Source organism: Ricinus communis, chromosome 9 (genome assembly GCF_019578655.1).
Source record: "Ricinus communis isolate WT05 ecotype wild-type chromosome 9, ASM1957865v1, whole genome shotgun sequence".
Classification (NCBI taxonomy): domain Eukaryota; kingdom Viridiplantae; phylum Streptophyta; class Magnoliopsida; order Malpighiales; family Euphorbiaceae; genus Ricinus; species Ricinus communis.
In genome coordinates, this window is record NC_063264.1 from 24,080,671 (window position 1) to 24,093,729 (window position 13,059).

General features: G+C 27.9%; 1 long non-coding RNA gene across 1 annotated transcript; it reads right to left on the reverse strand.

Moving 5' to 3' along the window:
- Window positions 1-6,840: 6,840 nt before the first annotated feature.
- On the reverse strand, window positions 6,841-8,723 carry LOC125371137. The gene is made up of 4 exons (XR_007217416.1): window positions 7,792-8,723; window positions 7,561-7,716; window positions 7,408-7,464; window positions 6,841-7,318 (listed from the first exon to the last, which is right to left on the reverse strand). It is a non-coding gene; the product is annotated as an uncharacterized LOC125371137 (long non-coding RNA).
- Between the last annotated feature and the right edge of the window lie 4,336 nt (window positions 8,724-13,059).

Consider the following 13,059-nt stretch of genomic DNA (forward strand, 5'->3'; position numbering starts at 1 on the left):
GATTTTAATCACTAATATAATATCACCATCGAATTTAAATACTGATATATTCATATCAACTTAATTCGTTTACTCTTACCGAAGTTGGGTCACGAGCTAACGAGCCCAATATTAATAAGTTTGAGCATGGCTTGTTTACACTAGCAAGCATCTATTAATGAATTCATATGAGTTTTTATCAAATCGAGCTCTAAATAGTTTAGGACAGGCTTGATTCATTTACAGCTGTATAGGTGTTTAAGTGGAGAGTTTGTTTTGAAACTTCTTTGAGATTTATACCCTATGGACAAGTACTAAAGTCAATCAGGTCCGGATAGTATAAAACCTCTTTTCAGACCCAACTGATTGCACAACAGACCACTTCAGAAGTACATCACACAAAGTTCACATTGCATAGTGATGTTGTAAATTGGAGATTAACAAAACATGGCTCATAATTGCAGATAAAAGACTGAAGTTTGCAGTTAGAATAGTGCTTTGAAGAAAGCAAGCTCCGATCATTATTTATCAAAACCAACACACTGCAATTTGCAATAACATTTGTAATAATTTATGATGTTATTACTTCAAGCCCCTCGAGCAATCATCTCCTTGTAACGCTTAATTGAATCCTCGCGCTGAATCTTCAGCTGATTATGGAAGTTCTTGATGAAAACATCTGCAAGTAAATTGATGTCTCCTCTCTTGTCTTCTGCAATCCATTGCCTTGATGCAGTTCCTTTCCTCTTTGCATCTCTCTCCTTATCATACCCACTGTGAATCAGAATCTTTCTACGATCCGCCATTGATGCTTAGGCAAGAAAAGAGAGAGAGGTGAAAGGAATGAGTTTTTAAGACTTGGGTTGCCTTGAGATGTAACAAAGCTATACTATCATCCTTTTTATAGGTGTAATGTGTAGTTACAACTTACAAGCACAAGTTTCATGTGTGCAAAAGCAAAAGCAAGAAGTTAGAAAGTGTGTTTATATGCTTATTTTTGGACAGAAGATACTATTGAGGTTCATAAGGCCTAAAAAATAAACAAAAGCTAGCAATAACATAGAATCCATTGTCCACTAACTGGAAAGGGAATTGATTAGACTTTGTTTGGCAAAGGTATTGGTTCTATCTGCTACAGACTGGTGATTTTCAACTTTAAACTACGGACGTAAGTTACTTATCACATGTGCTTGTTATGCATTATGTTTTACTATTTTAGTTATAGTGTTTCACAAAAGTGCTGGTTGCCTTTTGAAGTTGGAAATATAATATAATTTCTGGAATATGATTTTCTTTTCTGATTTAGCAGACAAAAAATTCATTTCTTTTCAATGATATGCTTATATATTAATTGTCTAAATTTTAGTAGAATATACACCTACTTGTACCTATATATATATATAGGATGTGACAAATATCTTATTAAACATTACGATATTTATATTATATTTGGTCGTGGAATAGTCAAGAAATAGAATAGTTATTTTCAGTAAAATAGCTATTTCAAACTTTGCTTCAAATTAGAAAAATGAATAATAATTCCAAGAAATAGCTATTCTTTATGTAAATTGAATGACTATTTAGAACCATAAAAAATAACATATTTTCTTACTTATTTATCTTAAATAACATAAAAGATAATTTGATAAAATATATATATACATATAAAATAAAGTAATTAAAATATAAAAATATATTTTGCATCTATTAACAAGTTCATTGAACAGTTGGCCCGAGCTCAGCTTACTTTTTTGACTCATTCAAGCTCATTCATAAATCAATAATCTAAATTTGATCTTATGTTCAACTCGCTAAAAGTTCGAGGCAAGCTTGAAAAAATAAATGCTCGATTCGGTATATTCATAAATTTTTAAATCTATTATAATAATATATATTTTATCTGTAATAGTAAGATAAATATATTATTTCCAAAATAAGTTTAATTAGATAATAACAAAATAAATTTTTTTCATATCTTTCATGTTAAATTAGAATAATAATTTTTAATATCTCTTATAAAAAAGATTTGTTTATTTTATTTTGAGTAAGGTATTTTTTAGTTCTTTTAGAGAATTTTTAATTAAATGTATCACTCTTTGTATTTTTTCACCACTAGTTTAATATTAATAAAATTTATTTTCTTTTATTTATTCTGATTTATATAAAAAAAAAAGTGCAAAATTTATAAAATTTTAATATTTTGAAGTATTCGAGCTTGACTCTCATCTAGCTTTTATTTAACTCGTTCGAGTTCATATAAAGATATTTCGCATTCAAACCGTTTTTAATCACTAATATAAACTTATCAAGCTAAAATCTGAACAATGATATTATCATATCAGCTCAGTTCGTTTTCACTTCTATTTAATCAGGTCGCGAGCTAATGAACCGAGTATTGGTAAATATGAGTATGGTAATGTTAATATTAATGAGTTCGATCCCAGAAATAAAGATAAGTGCTAAAGTCATGCTTAGGTGGAGAGTATTAACAAACTCGAATAAATATTTATCCAGTCAAGCTCCAAATAGTTTAGAAGAAGTTTGGATTATTTACAATCCCATGCTTAGCTGGAGAATTTACTGTGGAAATTCATTGAGATTTATACCCATGATCCTGGAAATAAAGGTAAGTGCTAAAGTCAATCAGGTTTGGAGAGCAGAAAATCATTTTTCAGACCCAATTGATGACACAACAGACCACTTCGGAAGTACATGAGATAGAGTTCAAATTGCATAGTGATGTTGTAAACTAGGGATTAACAAAACATGGTTTATAATTGCAAATAAATGACTGAAGATTGCAGTTAGAATATCGCTTTCAAAAAAGCAATCTCTGATCATTATTTATATACCAACACACTGCAATTTGCAATAATATCCGTAATAATTTATGATGATAGTATTTTAAGCTCCTCGTGCAATCATTTCCTTGTAGCGCTTAATTGACTCCTCGCGCTGAATCTTCAGCTGATTATGGAAGTTCTTGATGAAAACATCTGCTAGTAAATTGATGTCTCCTCTCGTGTCTTCTGCAATCAATTGCCTTGACGCAGTTCCATTCCTCTTCGTATTTCTCTACTTATCATACCCACTGTGAATCAGAATCTTCCTATGATCCGCCATTGATGCTTAGTCAAGAGAAAGAGAGGTGAAACGAATGAGTTTTATAAGACTTGGGTTGCCTTGTGATGGTAACAAAGCTATACTGTCATCCTTTTTATAGGTATTATGTGTAGTTCTTACAACTTACAAGCCCAAGTTTCATGTGTGCAAAAACAAAAGCAAGAAGTTAGAATTGTTAGGCAGAAAATAATCTTGAGGTTGACAAGGCCTAAGGAAAAAGCTAACAGTAATATAGAGTCCATTGTCCACTAACTGGAAAAGGAATTGATTAGATTTTGTTTGGCAAAAGTATTGGTTCTATGCTCTTCTTGGATTCTATCTGCTGTAATCATGATGATTTTTTACTTTAAACTATAAAATGTAAGTTAACTTATTATATGGAATTAGTTTTTAAACTTGTTATGGATTATGTTTACTATTTTAGTTCTAGTGTTGCCTTTTGAAATTGGAAATAGTATAATAATTTTTGGAATATGATCTTATTTTATGATCTAGCATACCAAAATTCATTTCTTTTAAATGATATGCTTATATTTTAATAGTCTAAATTTTAGTAGAAATAATATCTACTTGTATGTATAAATATAAGATGTGGCAAAAATCTTATTAAGTATTGTCATATTTAGGTTGTGTCTAGTTCATCGAACAGTCAAAAAATAAAATAGTTGTGAAATAACTGTTTCAGAATCTAAATCAGTTTTAAATGAAAAATAATAATTCCGCTCTTGAATTTTGCAGAATATCTATTTCGTATTAAATTAAAGAATAATTTTTCGGCCATTTTGTCTTACTTATTCTATTATTAAGAATTACTATTCTATCACTAAAAACTTGTTACTTAAATTGCAAATTATGCAATCAAAATTTCTCTTCCATCACTAAATAATTTTGTTTGGGATTGATATACTCTGTTATTGAAGTTTTGTTTATTGTGTTTATTATATGTTTAAGCTCAAAAGTCTTTCTTTTCTTCTTAAGAGGCTCCATTCAAGTTTATATCATTAACATGTGGATCTATAAGCTCTTATCCAGCTCCAAGTTGACAAAAAAGGTATCTTTTTAATTAATAAATAAAAAAAAGTATTTGTTTTTAGTGATAAAGAGACCTAAGCAAGTCTTCAAAACTGTAAAAATGTTAAACCAACTAATATGTCCCAAAACTGTAAATCTTTATTTACATCGGTTTTACTCTAGTTTTTCGAACAAAATAAGAAATTTTTTTAACAAAATTTAGTATATGTCTCTATTTATACACTAAACTAATAGATGATTAACACATATTAATTAATTTTAAATAATAAAATATATATATCAATTATCCAATATCAAAGTGTATATATACTAATACTATATTTAGTTGAAATACATAAAAGAATTCATTTTATTTGAAAAAAGACATAAAAAAGAAAATAAAATAAAAATAATAAAATTGAAATAGATATTTTGGTGTTATGAAATGTACAGACTTACTAATGTGAAATTTATTTAAAAATTCTATATATTTTACTAGAATTTAGTTTAGTTATAACCAATTCCACACAAATTCATAATTTTTTCAAAAAACTAACTATTATTGCTCTCAATTAGTTAAAAAACTATAATAGTAATTTAAAAATTATAAATTAATCTTTAAACTTATTATTAAATATTAAACTCATTCAAAATTGATTTTCTTAAAATAGAATAGAATTTTATTTTTAACACAAGTTAATTTTAATGTCGAATAAAAATAATTAATTAATATTATGAAATGGGATGGTTACAAACACTTACTTTTTGAAAAAATATTATTAAATTACTATATGATTTAATTTTAAATTTTTAAATAAAATAAATAATTAAAAATTATTATTCTTGTTAAACATTAAAATTAAACTATACTAAAAATGAAAACTTTGCTTATATTAATATCATTTTGAATAGTTGATACAAGGCTCAATCTTCAACTTACAAGATTATAATGATCTTCTTTGCTGATACAAGAATTATTAATTTGTGAAACTAATTGGTATTTATATTATTTGGCTAGATTAAAATATGACTGTTTAATTTAATTTTTACTTTATTATTTTATTATAAAAATATTAATAGAATGATATTTTTTAACTAGAAAGTTTAATTTATATTAATAATTAAAATTAAATTATATATAGTAATTCAGTATTATTTGTAAATATAATTAATTTTGAAATATTTAAATTTTGCTCGAATTAAATTATATTCAAAATAAAAGTTTAGATAAGTAAAATAGTTTTAATTAATTATTTGTGCTAAAAATTAAATTTATTTAATTTGATAATAAAATTAATTTTGTATAATTTTGATACTTAATAATAAATTTAAGAATCAAATTATAATTTTAAATTATTAATTTAGTTCTACAACTAACATGAAGGAGATAGTAGTTAATTTTATTAATATTTAAAAATACTTTAATGTAATTAAAAAATATGAACAAAATTTATGTATTAGACCAAACTTTAAGGGTTAAATAGTATTTAATTCAAAATAAAACGATCAAACCTAAACATGAATAACTTAGGGAATGGTAGATTGGACAATGTTTGTAAACCTAAACATGAAAGTGGACTGGCATAAGAAATAATAGGGAAAACGACCCCAAATACCCCGACTTTTTAAGCCTTTTCGCGAATCTATCCTCATATTTAAAACTTATCAATTTGGTTCACCATGTTTGCGTATTGTATCATATCTATCGAGCAACGTTTTAGCGTGTGCTACTAATGACATGGCGTCCACACGTGGCAATAAATATTTGTCTATATGGCTCAGGATATTGAAGTACCTTAAAAACCCATTGTTTCTTTCCAAAAATTTTTCAATTTTTTCCCCAATTCTAATTTTTAAATAAAAATTTAAACATAGGGTTTTCTTCTTCCTCTCATGGCCACTTCAAAATACAAGGGGCATCATCAAGATCTTATGTTGTCAATAATTGATAGTATTTATGTGAGACTGAAGTAGCATTTTTATGAATGTGAGAGACCAGCGAAGCTGATGATATCAAGGAGAACGAAAAATCCAGGGTGTCTGTTACGAGGTTGCTCTTACAGTGAGGTAAACTTTGTTAGTAAGTTAGGGTTTAGTTGTTTTACTTCGAAAGATTGAACAATGTATGATGATTTCATTTCAATTTGGTCATGTAGGGGCGGAGCTGTGTTTTGTTTAGCTGTCATGACGATTTGGTGAATGAGAGGAAGTTTGACGATTGGGGCAGAGCTGTGCTCTTACACTGACGATTGAACAAAATATGAAGGAAATTTTAATGCTTTTCAAGTTCGGTTTCTGTGGTATGGTTGAATATTGTAATGAATGATTGAAAAACTGAAAAATATAAAGGGAAGTTTGATGTTTGATGATTAGTTTGTACCTGTTTCTGCCAGACAGGAGTTGCACTGCCAAACAGGCTTTATGGTTGATGTAGCGAGGTGTAGGATTTGGTTTTATAGTAGATGGATGGGGTTGAATCTTATAATCAATGGTGAATTAAATTACCAATTTTTATAATTGATTATGCAATGAAGCTCTTATTTTTCTCTTAAGTTATTTTGCATGTATTGCTTATGGCTCTGATGAAGTAAAGTGAACATATAGTTATTATAACAGACATGTAGAGCCATATATTTAGTGGTTTCACATTTCGACAAATAAAATAGGCATTAAATAGCCTTTTAACATTACTATAATATAGAATCCTTACAAAAATTATGGGGTTTAGAAAACATATATTTTGGAAAAGACAAACACATAAAACAACTAATATTAAGGCAAACTAATTGATAAAGTCAAAATGACAGTTTTGTTCCATGCAACTCCAAAATTACAAAAATACAGTAATGCAACTTCTCTAAGACAACTTATTAAACGTCTGCATTGGCTTTGGCAAAACATGTTGCCCTTCTTGAATCACTAAATTTGCATTCCTACTAGTCTTTATCTTTGTAGCTACCATCTTCTCTTTACCTTTCGAACTAACTGATATATTAGTTGCTGCACTTTTTTTAGACAACCTATCAAATACAGTCACATTCTCTTTTGCCTTTATAGCTGTTGAAGTCTGGCTACAAACTTTCACACTTTGTTCATGACTAGCTGTAGTTGATCTTTAGGTGTCAGACCTCTTTCTAGATTGCCTTGCTGCTATTGCTGCTTCTGTATAACCACTAACAGTCCTCACATTCCTTTCCTTTGGCATCTGCAATGTGACATTTTATATTTAGAACATGAAACATATGAAAACACACATAAAATTGGAGATTCACATCTGACATGTTGAGTACGTACTCCTAAATATATATTGCCAGTCTTTGTGGATATGTGCAGGCCACATCCTTTTCTGGCCTGCAGTAATACAACAACACATAACTCATAAGATTACTAAGTATAATTCATACATCCAACTCTTAAATACACACAAAACTAACTTATAAACAATACCTGAGTTCTTTCTTTGGCAATTATTCTCTTATCATATGGTGGTTTAGATTGTGAAGGAGCAGCTTCTACATTTCCAACTGTGGTCTGATTTAGTACATCAATATTGGTAACACTATTTCTAAGAGTTGATGGTCATCTAGTTCTCCTTCTACTTCTCTGTTACAAGTACAAAATTAATGAATGAGCATACTGAAGTTTTAAGATATGACAGCTCTAACAATAAAATTTTACCTTATTTTCTAGAATATCTTTAGATGGAGATGGATTATCCTTTCTTGGGCACCCTCTTTTATTGTGTCCATATGCATAGCAAATTCTACACTGCATCCTTATTTCATTTCTACTTAATTTGTTTGGATCCCTTTGTTTTTCATCAGCAGCTTTCTTTTTATTCACCTTAGGTCTTCCTGGCATCCTTTTGAATGGTGGTGGATGCACTGGTACCTCAGTGATCTCATGCCACATCTTCTGGCCATTTAATGGTTCAAGGGCATACTGATAGGCTTGTAAGTACATGTCCTTCTTGTAGCATTCATCAACATAGTCATCCATATTCTGTCTCAACCAATGAATACTGGAAATTGCATGAATGCAAGGAATTCCAGTCGGTTGCCAAGCTTTGCATGTGCAACTCCTATCTGGCAGAGACACCACAAACTGATCATCAAGCACTTTAACCTAAAATTTATCATTCAAAGCTGGTTTTGGTATACAGAATCCGGTTTCCCACTTTAAATTCTCAATCTTCTTTCTAATCCTTGGACACAATTCATCCACACTGTTTTTCATCATGTCAGACTTTATTTTAATCTTTTCCATCAAAGCACCCCTAATCTCTTTCAACATGTCAATAATATGCAGCAACCTTGATTTGCATATCCATCCATTAAAAGTCTCAACAATGTTGTTATCAACATTGTCATACTTAGGTAGAGTGGATATGTATGCTTTACAGAATACTCTTAGATCCCTATAAACAAATCCATCTTCTACCTCATGATCAACTTCTCTAAGTTCCTTTAGGTTAGCCACAAATTGTGCTTCATATGTAATGTATACAACTTTATAAAATAGTTGTTTCAGTTTAATTCCATTATGCAATTTCTTCCAATTTGCATAAATGTGTCTTGAACAATTTCTTATTTCAGCATGTGGGACAAACTCTTGTAATACTTTAATAAGGCCCTATAAGTATCAACAAAACAAATTGCATGTAAGTAATTTAACTATTAACTGATCAAGTATAAGGAAAAATAGGTAATAAACAGACCTTTTATTAGTCACTTATGAAGGTCCATCCTATGCCTGTGTCAATGGACAAGTCATTGAAAAATCTGGTTAGGAATCATCTCCAAGTGTTTTCGTTCTCAGCCAACACCTGATAGTGTGCATTTTGTGCATACTAATTATCATATTTTCTTGGTTATTATTGAGTATTTGTGCTTAATTGTGGATTTTAAATGTGATTATTGATTTTTATGTTAGACGGAATATTTTGATGCAACATGAAGTTAAGATGATGATATTTGATGATTTTTCATAAAGATTGATGCTTTGGAGAGTTTTTGGATAAAAGGAAGAAAAGATGGCAGAAGATCTCTTCAGTTAGAGCGTGCCCACGGCGTTTTCCAGAAATCTGAATTTTGTGGAAAGAAACTTAAAGTGATATTATTTGCCATGTGGCTTTTTAATTCATTTTTGTGAGTGTTTATTCACTAAAACTCCTTATTACTTAAGGTTTATTTAGGAATGAATGATTCCTATTTAGACACAACTTCTACTATTTCTTATTGGGTGAGTTTTCCTATTAAGGGAATAAGAAGATATATATTAGGAGTTTTAGGACTAAGATGGGACCAACTCGGAGACCAATATTTTTCATTCATTGTTTTAGCTTTCTTCTTTATTTTTATTTTCTCTACAACAATTATGTGTGGCTGAACTCTTTTCTTTCCAACTCAAGATTAATTAAGGTTTGAATTCATATGAATTGTGAAATTTAATTGTTCTTCATTATTTTCTAAAATTTATTAATATTCATGTATCTTCTATGTCTATTAGGAATTTTATTTTTGTTGATTATGTAAAAAGGTCTATTACTTAATTATCAAGATAGTCTACGCCAAATTATAATATTAAATCCGTAATTATTTAATTATTCTAATGATTAGTGGTAGAATAACATACCCATGTTATGTGGACACATGATCTAGTCTAAATGAATTCATCTTATGTATTTGTTGGCTAGAATTGGGTTTTTCTAAATTGCATTGCTATTGGTAAATTAAATCTTAGAAGCTTTTCTAGGGTTGTTTATTTAATAAGAGAATTAATCAAATGGCTTCCATTGATTAATGAAAAATTAAGGAGAAATTAGGTTGTTAGAGCTTCTCAATATCTATAACCAATTTATTAATGGATTTGGAAATTATATTTGCATCAATGATCAATTCAATAAATTAAAACTAAGATTATATCTTGGTTTGGAGTTTTCTCATATTGATTTATCTTCTCAAATTTTATTATTGCTTCTAATTGATTTTTAGTTTAATTTGTTTTGATTCCAAATTTAAAATTCCCCTTAATATTATTTGAATTTTGTTAAAGAAATAAATCTTACCAATCTCTATGGATTCGACCCTACTTGTTACTATTTACAAGTTGTTTTTATTTAAAGAGTATAATTTATTTTTGTTGGATTTGACACCCATCAACACCATTGCCCAAGCAATGGGGTACATTTGATTGTTACCATCACGACCAATTACACTTAAAATTGCACCCCCAAGTATATTCTTCAGGAATGCACCATCTAGAGATATGACAAGTCTACATCCTTGCATAAAACCCTTCCTTAATCCACTAAAACATATGTATAATCCTTCAAAAATAGAATTATCCCCTTCCATATTACATTCTAGATCAAAACATCATTCTCTATCAATTCTCTTTAATTCATGCACATAAGATCTCAATTTGGCATAATGAGCCTCTATTAATCTTTTAAGCTTCACTAAAACCAACTTTTTTGCCCTATAACATGAGCATTTTGAGACTTTCAATGCATATTTTGTCATCAAATCATATTCTATTTCAGCTACAAAATAACTTAGTTTCTTTCTAAATTCATTTAAAAACTTATTAGCCAGCCACTTTGTAGTTGCTATATTATTTCTTTGCACCCTAGCACAAGTGTGTCTCCTTTCATTTCACTGCTTTTAAAAAGAAAAAGAAAAAGGACACATGTTAATTTACATATGAACCTAAGAATGAGAGACGTTCATACAATTTCTATCATTTCTCACTCAATTAAAAGACTATATACATCAATTTTATCAATCATCTATCATGATTTTGTATCTCTATTAAACTAAAAGAAGATTAAATTTTAAAACAGGAACTACCATGATTCTATCTACTTTTGATATTCATCAACTTCGTCTATTCATCCTTCTCATTTTATATCAAAGTTTATTATGCTAACTCATTTAATTTATCATGTTTTTATTGATTTTTTTTTTTTTTTTTTTGCATTTTGACAAACAGTAGGAGTGCCTGTTGTAAATAGAGAGTTATCTGTATGTTTAATATATATCTTATATATGTTTAGTACCATTCGATAATATTAATTTAATTACAGATAAATTTATCTGAGAGCCGAGTATATAGATAATTAGTATCTAAAACTATTTTTTGATATTCATTTCATATTTTTTAATATAAATTTCATATATATTTAATGTATAACTAGTATTTGAAATTATTTTCTAGTATCTATTTTGCATATTTGGTATTAAACTTATATATTTTGATATTTATTTAATATATATTTAGTATATAATTAATATCTAAAATTGATCTCTAAAATTATATTTTAGTGTCTTTTTTACATTTATTTCATATATTTTGATATATAATATACATCTTATATATACATATTTATATATAATAATTTTAAAATTTAAATGATAATTTTTTATCATGTAAGCTTTCATACCATATCGGAAAACCATTTCATTCAAAAGTTTATATTCAATTTCTCCATAGAGATGAAGGATTGGAATATACTTGGAATACAAGTTAATCCTATAAAATCTATACTAAAACTCTTAAGAGAAGGAGAGGACTGGAGTTCATTAAATAATCAATCCAACTTAGCATGATTCCAAGTTTGACGGAGTAAAGAAAGATAACTTATTGAAATTTTACCAAATCTTAGCAAAATTTAATAGTCAATTCTTCTGCTTCAGCTACTTTGGTGCCTCCATTCAAACTAAACTAAGCATGTCACTTAAAAAAGAAACTTTTTAATGTAGAAAATAGTCTCAATCCATTGCTTGTGCACCCACCACTATGGATACATACTGAAGAGCTCATTTTCTGTGTATTCAATCAATTTTCCATATTTCAAAGAACTCCAAATATTCAAGACATGGAAGATTTTTGGAAACTCTTCTGAAATATTCTAAAATCAATAAAAAAAATATTGTTTTACTGATTTTAAATTTTTTTAAATATGGTGTGATTTTTTTCAGTTTTTTTTTTAATTTTTAAATTTGATTATTTTTTGGTAATTATTTGATTGTTTTATCAAAAGATAACTAAAGAAAAATTAAAAAACAACTAAAAAAAATATTTTTTTTTTTAAAAGTTAACAAAACTGTGATTTTAATATTTTTACAGTATTTTTTAAGAAATTTTTGGGCTTGGGACTTGTTCACATCTCCTGTAGAAATTCTCACCAAATTATTAAATCATCACTTAAAACTTCCATCATCAATACCCATGATGGATTTTTCACCCAAATATCCTCAATCTTTATTCTCTCTATGTTTGATTTGAGGCTGGAGGCCTTCCAATACTGCTTCTCAAGATTTTTATGTTGTCCAATTTTCACTTTACATATGAAACTTGCCAAATATGAATTCCTAAATCAACCTCTTAAGATCTTATAAAATATATTGAACAAACTAATAAATAAATATTCCATGGATTTTACTTTCCAGCACTCTTTAAGAAATCTAATTTACTGTTGAAATTAATTTCTTTTGACAGTGCTTGATGAAGTTGATTTTGGTTCTGAGACAGCTACTTTTTCACTGTTTGATGAAAGGGTTTTATGACAATGTAGTTCTAGTTCTAATTATTATACTAAATACTAAAATTTGACTCCTTAAAAAATTAGGAAAATACTTTTATTTAGAAAATTCTTATAAAAATTTACTATACCTGAAAAATTTTATGCTATGTTTGATTGAAATTCATTAAAAAATTCATTTTAATTTGAAAAAAAATATATTAGACAAAAAATAAAATAGAAATATGATAAAATTAAAAAAAATATTTCAATGTTATGAAATATATTGACAAATTCTACCTATTTTGTTAAAATTTAATTTCGCTGTAATCAATGCCACACAAATTTAAGTATGTAAAATTTTAGATCATTTCATTCAAAGCACATAAGTTTTGAATTTACAAATGAATTCTATAAATTTT